General features: G+C 46.9%; 1 long non-coding RNA gene across 1 annotated transcript; it reads left to right on the top strand.

The window, feature by feature from the left end:
• The first annotated feature begins 1075 nt into the window (after positions 1-1075).
• On the top strand, positions 1076-3287 carry LOC309379376. The gene is made up of 3 exons (XR_014172462.1): positions 1076-1183; positions 1897-1975; positions 3257-3287. It is a non-coding gene; the product is annotated as an uncharacterized lncRNA (long non-coding RNA).
• Positions 3288-11563: the final 8276 nt, after the last annotated feature.

Below are 11563 nucleotides of genomic sequence, written 5' to 3'. Positions count from 1 at the left end.
GAGAACTTCAGTACATAACACTGGGAGCCTCTCACCATTTGGAGATTAGGGTGGCGTGGAACAATAGGGGCGAGTGGAACAGATGATCAAGTTGTTTCAATTAAAGTGAACCTCAAGCTATGCTGAAGCACATGCACACCACAAAAAATGCTACCTTTCGTTATGTGTTCCTGCATGTTTAGCTGGAGAAAAGAAGACTGAGAGGTGACACAATGGCCATCTTAAAATATCTGAAGGGCTGTCACATGGAAGACGGAGCGAGCTTGTTTTCTGCTGCTCCTGTGGGTAGGGCCTGAACCAGTGGATTCAAATGACAAGAAAGGAGATTTTGAGTCAACATTAGGAGAAGAACTTTCTGGCAGTAAGCTGTTTGATGGTGGAATGGCCTACCTAGGAATTGGTAAACCTGGTTTATGGGAGGGGAGGTTGTGACCTTCACATGCCCCTCCTCTTTAAGGGTATTCCATTAAAGGGCTCCGGGGGTGTGGAACCTGTCCGAAGCCTGGGTATAGGCTAGGGCCATGCCACGACCCCATCGGTGACCCTGGGGGAGCTTGCAGTTGATGTACATCAACAGGGCTCCCCCTACTGGTGGTTGACCCTTATGAGACTACCTGGATGATGGGCAGGAGTCAGATATAGTCTGTTCGGTTCCAATGCCTAAGCTAGGCACAGGCAAACTCAGCCCTCCAGATGTTTTGGGATTACAACTCCCATCATCCCTGACCACTGGTCCTGTTAGCTAGGGGTGATGGGAGTTGTAGTCCCAAAACATCTGGAGGGCCGAGTTTGCCTATGCCTGGCCTAAGCCAACACCACTCACATCTGTAACCAATAAAGTTGTGGCCTTACGTATCCCATTAACCCAAAATATTGGTGTCCATGTGTTTCATTATCTAAGAAATGGGCTTGGGCTTGGGGCCTCGCCATGCAAGAACTTTCTGGCAGTAAGCTGTTTGATGGTGGAATGGCCTACCAGGGAATGTGGTGGACTCTCCTTAACTTGAGGTTTTTAAACAGAGCTTGGATGGCCCCATGTCAGTCATTCTTCAGCTGCGATTCCCTCACTGCATGTGGTTGGACTGGATGACCCGTGGCGTATTTCCCAACTCTACAATTCTATGATACTATGATGACAGCTGTCATTTCAGAAGGACCTTTTTAGAGCAACCATTCGACACAGGTTAGTTATTTCTTCGTGCACTCTAATTACTCTTTTGTACACATAATCAAAGCTATTCCAAGCGAAGCCTCTCTGCTGCATGAATGTTAAACAGCTGGCTCACGTAAGCATCCTGAGTGACTCCCACTTACAATTTTTCTTGCTCTTTGCGGCACACACAATGAAACTCAAAACCACCCTTCTCCCTTAACAACTTTCACCAGCAGGAGAAAATGGCTAATTATCAGAAGGCCGTCCCTCTATTTTCATGTTTGGAGGTTTCTTTGGGAGCTTTGTGTGTTCCTACATATGGAGATAAAAAGGAACTGCTGTTTTTAGTTATGCTGTGATTCCAGGCTGGGGAGCATTTTGGTGAGGAGTTCACTGACTGTTGAATTTTATTGCACTGCTAAATTTTAACTATTGTATTTTACTCTGTAGGCTACTTTTGGGTACTTCAAAAGGCCAACAGGTACAATCAGTCATGCAAATAAGCTACCGGTAAACCTGGGGGTGCCTTTACTCATCCCATGCACTTCATTGCAGAATTTACACAGAAGTAGACCTACCATGCAGTGTTTCTAGGGTGTGGTCACCTGCACAGTAATAAACAGCAGCCTGGTTTGCGCATAACGTTAAGACACAAGCCAGCCCACAGGGGATCAAACAAACCATGGGCAGTTTCTCCAAAACTAGTTTCATTCACCAGCTGCGCTTTCTTCATACCTTTGCAGACTGAAGAGCACCTATGGTGGAATGGGCAAACCAAGCATGGTTAAAGAAGGATGCTGGATCCACATGCAATGCCAAACGGTAATTTATTATTATTATTGTTATAGATTTTCTTGTTTTACAGAAGTATGTGTAATGTCTCTCGTATTTTTTCCATGTAACATTTTTACAAATCAGTTTCATTTGTTGAGACATTAGGAAGAAAAGGGGTGGAGGGGGGAAGATGGGTGGGGTCGGGTGGCAATGTTTCTATTTTGCTTAATGTATGTAGGGTGTGGTGTCAGCGTTACTCGTGCTGGTTCTCTGCTGTTCATTTGTGTTCCTTTGGTGGTGAGAAGGGTTGGGGTTGCCCTAAGGTGTGGTTGTTTGTTTGTGATTGGTTTGTGAGTGGGGTGGGTGGGTGTTTTGGATCAGGTTAGCCATATTGATTTATATGCTGTTGGTGGATTATTGTCATTGTCTTGTTGGGCTGCGTACGTGATAAAGGGGAGCCATACTGGGGTAAAGGCGTCTTCTTCTGTTTGTCCCCATGTCAGTTTCAGTTTACAGTGGTACCTCGCAAGACGAATGCCTCGTAAGACGAAAAACTCGCAAAACGAAAGAGTTTTTCGTTTTTTGAGTTGCTTCGCAAGACGAATTTCCCTATGGGCTTGCTTTGCAAGACGTCTTGCAAGTTTGTTTCCTTTTTCTTAAAACCATTAATACCCAGGGTGCATTGCTTGAAGAGGTGCAGTTGCGACTTGACTTTGAGGAGCAACTCATAGCACGCGGTGTGGTAGCCTTTTTTGAGGTTTTTGAAGACTTTGGTGATCCGTGCTTCGCAAGACGAAAAATTCACAAGACGAAAAAACTCACAGAACGAATTAATTTCGTCTTGCGAGGTACCACTGTATTGGTTATTTTTTCTAGTAGGGCTGTTTCCCATCTATTTGGTACCATTGGTCCATGCTTACTCCTGACAGGTCTCTCCAGTGTCTGGTTATGGTGTTTCTAGCTGCTGAAAGTAGGTGGGGGTTAGGAGTGCTTTGTGGTGTAAATGGGCATTGGTATCCTGGAAGATGTTTAGTAGGGCCCATTCTGGGGTGATGTCTAATACTTGCTTAGTTATTTTACATATTTCTCGTATGGCTGTTGTCCAGAAATGCCAAACGGTAATTAAAAGAAACCAAGGTTGGTAAGCCAGCAGCAAGTCGTGGCTTCAAACTGTGGTTTGTTGGCTGTAAACAAACCATAGCTTAGTCACTGGGCAGTGTTTGGACAATCAAACAAACCAAGGTTCAGTGTTATGTGCTAACCAGGTCAATGCTCTCAAATTTGATCTGTTTACCATTTCCTCTTTTTCTTTCTCTCTCTCTCAAAAAGCCTAGAACAGCAACAACAACCAACCAACCAAGAAAACCAGCTGAATTTTACACATTGGGTGCTATTTTGTCCCAGCCATTGTAACCTGTTGGGGTAAACGATTTAAAAACAAACAAACCTGATCCAGTGTTGCAGGTTTAAATGCTCTGATGGAATTTGCTTTTGAGCATGGGAGGAAAAAAATACTCCGAGAAACCTATTGATTTTTGCCACAGATTTTTTTTTTAAAGTGAGCCGATATTAACGTATTTAGGATGAAAATGTCACACAGCTTTTTCAGACAAACACTTAGTTGCCCTTCTCCTGACACAATACGCATCACATTGCTGGGCATCAAGATACACTGGCATTTAGTTTGGGGTAGAAAAATGTCCATCGAAACCATTTGTGTTAGTTTTTCGAGGGTCTAGATTACTGTCAACCTCCCATTAGTAGAAAACCCCAAGGCACACCAGGGTCAAAAGTGGAAATTGCTTTCCTTGCACTTTCAGTAGCTATTTATGTGTTGCAAGTGATGATTTTGATTTATTTTAGTTGCTCAGAAGCTCTAAGAGGGATGAGGTACTTGTGGCACTCCAGATGTAGCCTAACTGGAACTCCCACAATCCCTGACTGTGCTAGTTTAGGCTGATGAGAGCTATAGTCTCTCAACATCTGTAGGGCCACAGGTTGCTCATTCCCCAAGTTAGAAGAACCAAGCAGCCTCAGTTATTCAGACAGGCTCAGAGACGTCTTTGCTCAATTGGTGCTATTTATTGCCTCTCTTTTCAAATCCTCCACTGCTACATTCTCCACTCTTTCCAGGGCTTGATGTCCCAAGCCAACATTTCTTTTCTCTTCCCGCTCCCCCAGATACCTACAGCAGCCAAGGACAGAGACAAGATCATATTCAAACCAAGATAAACAAAGAAAAATCTATAGACACAACTTGCTCGAGGGAGCCCTGTTGCGACAATATTTTGTGCCAGAGCCCTTGAGAGACAAACACCCAGTTTTTCTGTACCAGGAAGAAGGACATTCATCCCTGGAGAATCTGACCCAGGTCTCGACCTTTAAGATTAATTAAACTGTAGTATCTGCACTTTGAAAAATCAAAAACTGAATCACACAGCAGCACTAGAATCTGTGCCACAGCCTCTGGGACAATAGCCACCCTGGGAATTCGTTGAAGGGCAGGATATATAAACCTCCAGAATAAATAAGTAAAATCAATAGCTGCTTTTGCAAAAAGCAGAGTTCTAAGAAGGTACACAGCTACACACAAGGAGCAGGAAAGAGTGGCCTCCTACAGGGCACTGAGCAGCTTCTATAGAATTTGGAGAATCTAGGCATTTGTTTTAGTTTCTAGCCCTCATTGTTATGGGAAAGAACTAGAATTAGAGGTATGTTGTTAGTTTCTACTGAACATTAAGTCAATACTTATTTATTTTTTGAATTTCTTTCCCACCTTTCCTCCAAGCACCTCAAGGTGGCGTGGATCATTCTCTTCCTCCCCGTTTTATCCTCACAACAACTCTGTGAGGTAGGTTAGGCTGAGAGGTAGTGACTGGCCCATAATAATAATAATAATAATAATAATAATAAGTTTTATTTATATCCCGCCCTCCCCAGCCGAAGCCGGGCTCAGGGCGGCTAACAACACTAAAACAGTACAACATTATAAAACATTATAAAAATGAATTAAAATCAAAATTGATGGCAACCATAAACTAAAGTTTTGTAAAGATTGCCAAAGGAGGGAGTCAGGCTGCGCCCTGACCAAAGGCCAGGTGGAACAGCTCTGTCTTGCAGGCCCTACGGAAAGATGTCAAGTCCTGCAGGGCCCTTGTCTCTTGTGCCAGAGCGTTCCACCAGGTTGGAGCCGCAGCCGAAAAAGCCCTGGCTCTAGTTGAGGCCAGCCTAACCTCTCTGTGGCTTGGGACCTTCAAGGTGTTTTTATTTGAAGACCGTAAGTTCCTCTGTGGGGCATACCAGGAGAGGCGGTCCCGTAGGTACGAGGGCCCTAGGCCGTATAGGGCTTTGAAGGTTAAAACCAGCACCTTAAACCTGATCCTGTACTCCACCGGGAGCCAGTGCAGCTGGTATAGCACCGGATGAATGTGATCTCGCAGCGAAGACCCCGTAAGGAGTCTCACTGCGGCATTCTGCACCCGCTGGAGTTTCTGGGTCAGTCTCAAGGGCAGCCCCACGTAGAGCGAGTTACAATAATCCAGTCTGGAGGTGACCGTCGCGTGGATCACAGTGGCTAGGTCAGGGTGAGAGAGGTAACCCAGTGAGCTTCACGGATGACTGAGGATTTCTTTATTTCCCAGCGCCATGTGTATCGCAGTTGCACATGAGTAGGACGTGCATAATGGGGGGGGTGCCTATATATGAGGACAAATTCATGATCAGATTTCCATGAGGATTTAAAACAAACAAACAAACAAACAAACAAACAAACAGCAGATTGCTGCGGAAAGGAGTAAAAGTGGATTGGAAAAGCGAGCAACCAAATTGCAGCTCAGCAAATTCAGGAGGTCGCCAAGTTGGAGAACCATTTGAAATAAACTACATCAGACAAAGAGAGGTTAGGATGCAGTCGTATGCCAGATCCCTCACTCCTCCGTCACAAGGAGGCTTTTCAGCTGCAGTCCCTCATCGGAGACAGCGAGGCAGCCTGCATCCCTGCCAAAACACATGCATGTGTACCCACAACAGGCCGCTGAGATTGCTTTCGGTTGAGCTGCAGCCACTCAGACCCATCCCAGCTCACTCACTCCCCCCCCCCCTTTCTTGGGGTCTGTAAGTCGCATAAACAGGAAATGCCTGGCCGTCTCCCCCCTTCGGAGTTAAACAAGGCCCTGTGTTATGTGTGCAGGGCTCCCCCCTTCCCCAAATCCCAGAGGAGGGACTGCTGGCTGGCCCTTGACCTCCATGCATTTCCTGTGGCAGTTGAAAAGGCTGCCAGAGACAGATGCTTAAGCCCCTTTACTCTAGGCAGGGAGAGACGTGAAAACACAAAAGCAAAACACACACACACAGACAAGGAATACGATTTGAAAAACAACAACGAGGGGACAGTCTGCGGTTGTGGTGTCTGAGATAAGAAACATCCATTATGTTCCATGGCACCAGGATGTGCTGGAATAAGGGCTAACAGATTGCAAGGAGGAACATCCCTTCAAATAAAATACAAATGGGAAGGCAGATGAATTGGGGGAAAGGCCTTTCGGTGTCTGCAGATCCTGGAAGGAGCCGCATCCCACATCACCTGGTCCCATGTGGACGCCTGCTCTCCCCCCCTCCCTTCCCAAGCGTGCCTCAGCTTCTTTGCCTGCACAGAGAAGAGGGAACACAAGATGCCATCTCACACTGATGTTGGGTCCATCTAGCTCAGTACGATATGCTTTGACTGGCAGAACGTCTCCAGCATTTCAGACAAGAGGATATTCCCAGCCCTATCTGGAGATGCCAGGGATTGTGAACCTAGGACCTTAGGCATCCAAGGTACATGCTCAACAACTGAGCCATGGTCCCTCAGTAACATCTGAACATAAGAGCCAACAGAGCCAATGGCCCATCTAGCTTCATGGGCTTCATGGAATCCAATTCCTTCCACGGTGGAGCAGATACCAAGAAGAGTTCTTACCCAGCCCTTTATTCAATATTTACAGAGAGAGGCTTTGAGAAGTGCCTCTCTGCTGCAGTAATGGCATTGCTCCGAGGGAAGTCCCACCCCCTCCGTCTCTCCTGTCATACGCCATCCCTGCGCTAGCTGATCTTTCCTTTCCTTTCTGCCTCTGAGCTTTCTGTTCTCCTACTCTCAATGCTCTCCAGGACCTGGGAGAAGGGGGATCTGGCATGCTTTCCAAAGACCTTGAGTCTGTCAGCTGTCTCTCTCCAGGTGCTTGTGCTTCTACTTCTTCCTGCTCCTCTCCCAATATTACCCAGCTTCTACCCTCTGCAGCCTCTGAACCAAATCTATACTGTCTCCCTCTTCTCTGGGAAATGCAGGAGGGGGGCAGTCTCCACCATTCCTCCTCAGTCCAGTCCCCAACACTAGCCCAGCTGACCCGATGCCTCTGGGAAACCCTTAAACAGGACTTGGGTACAATTACAGTGGTACCTCAGGTTACAGACGCTTCAGGTTACAGACGCTTCAGATTACAGACACTTCAGGTTACAGACTCCAGTAACCCAGAAGTAGTACCTCAGGTTAAGAACTTTGCTTCAGGATGAGAACAGAAATCGTGTGGCGGCGGCAGCGGGAGGCCCATTAGCTAAAGAGTTACCTCAGGTTAAGAAGAGTTTCAGGTTAAGAACGGACCTCCAGAACGAATGAAGTTCTTAACCCGAGGTACCACTGTATATGCATTTATTTATTTCCTCAGCAGATCTCAGGGCAGTTCACAACATCGAAAAGCAGTATGTCGCAATCTCCCCTCCTGTGGTTTCCAGCCACTGGGATTCAGAAGCATTGCTGCCTCCAAACTCTTGAAGCTTAGCCATCATGCTTAGCAGCCATTGATAGCTTTCGCCTCCATGACATTGTCTAATCCTCTTTTAAAGCCATCCAAGTTGGTGGCCATCGCTGCCTCCTGTGGAAGGGAGTTCCATAGGTTAACTATGAAGAAGTATTTTCTTTTATCTGCCATGAATCTCCCAAGATTCAGCTTCATTGGATGCCCACGAGAAGGAGAGAAGGAAAACTTCCCATGCCATGGTGTTCCCAGCACTGCCTGGGGATTGAACCTGGAACCTTCTGTGTGCTAAATAAATAAATAAATAAATTATTCATACCCCACCCACTCTGGGCGGCTTCCAACCGAATATTAAAAACAATACAGTGTCAGACATTAAAAACTTCAGTTGTCTTTTAAAAGTAAAATGTTGTTTATTGCCTTGACATCTGCTCTGTGATGCCCAGGCTGTTTTCTTAGTGTCGCTGGGAGGAAGGCAAAGTGAGGAGAAACTGCTAAAGATTTCACTCTGCTTCCACCACCCTAGTCCATTTTAGAGGCTCTTTCGGGAGCAGAGGGGTTTTTTTGCTGCTGTTGTTCAAAGGGAGGCGGGACGCAAACAGAACCTCTGTGGTGCTATTCCAGTCAAACCTAAATCTCAAGTTTGGTGTGGGCTGCTGCTGCTGCTGCCAAGGAGGGTGCGGACTTGGCGAGGCCTGAAAAAAACCCTCCCAAAGTGCCCACAAGGGAGGGGCCCCACTTCCTCCTCCCGCAAGTCTGGATTGATTTGCCTTCGCTCCCACCATCTGCCAACGGCCAATGCGCTTTAACCCTTGGCACCTCGTGCGCTTGGATTGAGGAAAGGAACCAAAGCAGCTTGTCAGAGACAGAAGCGCCTGAAAACCCAAACAAACAGTAGCAGAACAAGGCATGGTCCTGCCCCTTCTCTCAGCCGTGGCCAAAGCCATCGGGGAGTGAAAGGCTGAAACGAAAAACTGAGGTAATCTTGCAGTGCGAATATGCTGTAGAGACAGCTGTGAAAACAGAACAAGGAGTATTAATCTTCCTCCATCCATTTTTGCCCCTCCAGAGAGGTGGCCCCAGAAAAAAGGGCACCCCACTTTTTTGCACCAGAACTCAGCTGCCCTTTTGGGTGCTATGCTCTTGCCCTGGGAAAAACACTTTCTTGGGGGGGGGGGTGAGAGCAAGGTGCAGGTCACATGACTCACTCATCAATAGTTATTTTATTCAAAATACGTTTAGGCCCCATTTGTGAAATTCCCTTTCTCTGGAAGTAAGTCATTTATCCTCCTTGTGGGGTTTTTGTCATTAAGACACCTGTATTCGTGCAGGCTTTGGGGACATCTCAATGTTCATGTGAGGCTGGAGTAGCTGCTTTAATCTGTCTTCTGTTCTGCTATTGCTTTTAGGTGTTAAATTGCAGGTTTTAATTCATTTTCATGTTTTAGTGATGATCTCGAGACGGATTGTATTTCATTGCCTTTAGGATGAATCATGAACCACCCTGAGATCTTCATCAATAAAGAGGGGTCCATAAATGGGAGCGATGAATAAATAATGCCACCTGTAAAAGTAAAACTCTCTCAAAGCAATTTGCACCAAAAAAACACATTAATATCCAATGCAATATACTCACGGATAAAATATTAACAAACCAGCAACTCATAAAACAAGCACACTGACCCCAAATTGCTACAGCATAACCAAGACCCTCATGCACACACACACAAGCACAGAGTAGAACCTAGCGGCTGAAACCCCTGGATGAACTGAATGAAAAAGCCAGCAAAGTGAAGAATGATTTCTCAAACATTTCCAAAAAGCCTGCAATGCTGTGGCCTGACAGAACTCCAACTGGAGTTCTTCAACTGGACACTGCCTTCCCCACTACGGCGAAACATGCTGTGTTTCTATTGAAATCATGTTCATTATTTCTAAATTAGCATTGATACCCATAATTTTTTAGGGACGCGGGTGGCGCTGTGGGTTAAACCACAGAGCCTAGGACTTGCCGATCAGAAGGTCGGTGGTTTGAATCCCTGTGACGGGGTGAGCTCCCGTTGCTCGGTCCCTGCTCCTGCCAACCTAGCAGTTCGAAAGCACATCAAAGTGCAAGTAGATAAATAGGTACCGCTCTGGCGGGAAGGTAAACGGCGTTTCCGTACGCTGCTCTGGTTCGCCAGAAGCGGCTTAGTCATGCTGGCCACATGACCCAGAAGCTGTACGCCAGCTCCCTCGGCCAATAAAGCGAGATGAGCGCCCCAACCCCAGAGTCGGTCACGACTGGACCTAATGGTCAGGGGTCCCTTTACCTTTACCCATAAATTATCCTATGCAAATCTACACCGTCTTTTTTGGAGGGGTGCAAAAATGGCTATCCTACCCATATTGAGGGGAAACAGAGAGGGAGGGTCTTGCCTAAAGACCCCACCTAATGAGTACATGGCAGAGACAACATTTGCATTGGGACTTCCTGATTCCCAGCTGCATCAAACAACTGGGAGAGCTCAGTCGGTAGAGCATGAGACTCTTAATGTCAGGGTCATGGGTTTGAGACCCACGTTGGGCAAAGTATTCCTGCATTGCAGGGGGTTGGACTAGATGACCCTCATGGTCCCTTCCAACTCTAAAGTTCTATGATTCCATGACTCAATGTGATGGTACCGGCATCAGGAACCTGGGCTTCTCCTTGAGGGTAGAGAAACAGATGGAGTATGCATGCGTATTCAACTGCCTAATGGCATCCATGTCACCCAGGAGAATGCAGCCGCAGAGATAAGTAAACAAGAGTCATTCTGTTATCAGGAGAGGTCACTTCCTCTTTTGCACGGAGAAGCCATTTTTAACAGAGGCCAGCAATGGAAGCGTGCAGCTGTATTCAAGGCAGCACCATCCAGGTGTTGATGTCCCCCCTCCCCCAACAATTCTGCTCCCTGTGCCACTGCCCCTGTGCCCCCCCCTGCTACGCCACTGGGGCCAAGTCTAGGGGGCACCGCAGGCAGGGCCAGGTTCAGATGAAGAGAGGCACTAGGCTACTCAATTGTGAGGCCCCTCCCCATCCCCCACCCTCACAACTAGAAGAAAATGGAAGAGTGTTGTAAGCAAAAGTGAAATTTGAAAGACCAAAGTCAGTCCCTTATATACCGTACTTTTCACTCTATAAGACGCACTGGACCACAAGACGCACCTAGTTTTTGGAGGAGGGAAACAAGAAAAAATATTCTGAATTTCAGAAGCCAGAACAGCAAGAGGGATCGCTGTGCAGCGAAAGCAGCAATCCCTCTTGCTGTTCTGGCTTCTGGGATAGCTGTGCAGCCTGCTTTCGCTCCATAAGACGCACACACATTTCCCCTTACTTTTTAGGAGGGAAAAAGTGAGTCTTATAGAGCAAAAAATACGGTATATCTTCGTGTGAACAGGTTCTTGGGGAAGTAGGCTGTCATCGGAGTAAACTTAACAAGAAGCTGAGGATTGGAGTCTGTCAGGCGGCAGAGGAGCCAACCCCCACGACAGGTTGCCAGGAACAGATAAGACAAGGAAAAGTTCTTACCAACTGCTTTTTATTCAATATTCACAGAGAGAGGCTTGGAAATGCAGCCTTAGAATAATGGCGATGCCCCGAGTGAGTCTCCACCCCTCCCTCTCTTCGTTCAAGTGTCATCGATATGGGTGCTGAGAAGGGCCCTCTGCCTCTGAGCTCTTTGCTCTCCTACTTTCAATGCTCACCAGGTTTGGGGAGGGGGGTCTGGAATGCTTTCTAAAGACACTGTGTCTGTCAGCTGGTGCTGCTTCTTCCTCCTCTCCCATTATTTCCCAGCTTTCCCCCTCATCTGCCTCTGAGCTG

The sequence above is a fragment of the Podarcis melisellensis genome (assembly GCF_964234715.1).
Source record: "Podarcis melisellensis genome assembly, chromosome: 10".
In the NCBI taxonomy this organism is placed as follows: Eukaryota; Metazoa; Chordata; class Lepidosauria; order Squamata; family Lacertidae; genus Podarcis; species Podarcis melisellensis.
Note: the sequence above shows the minus strand (reverse complement) of the source record. Positions and strands in the feature narration are given on the sequence as shown.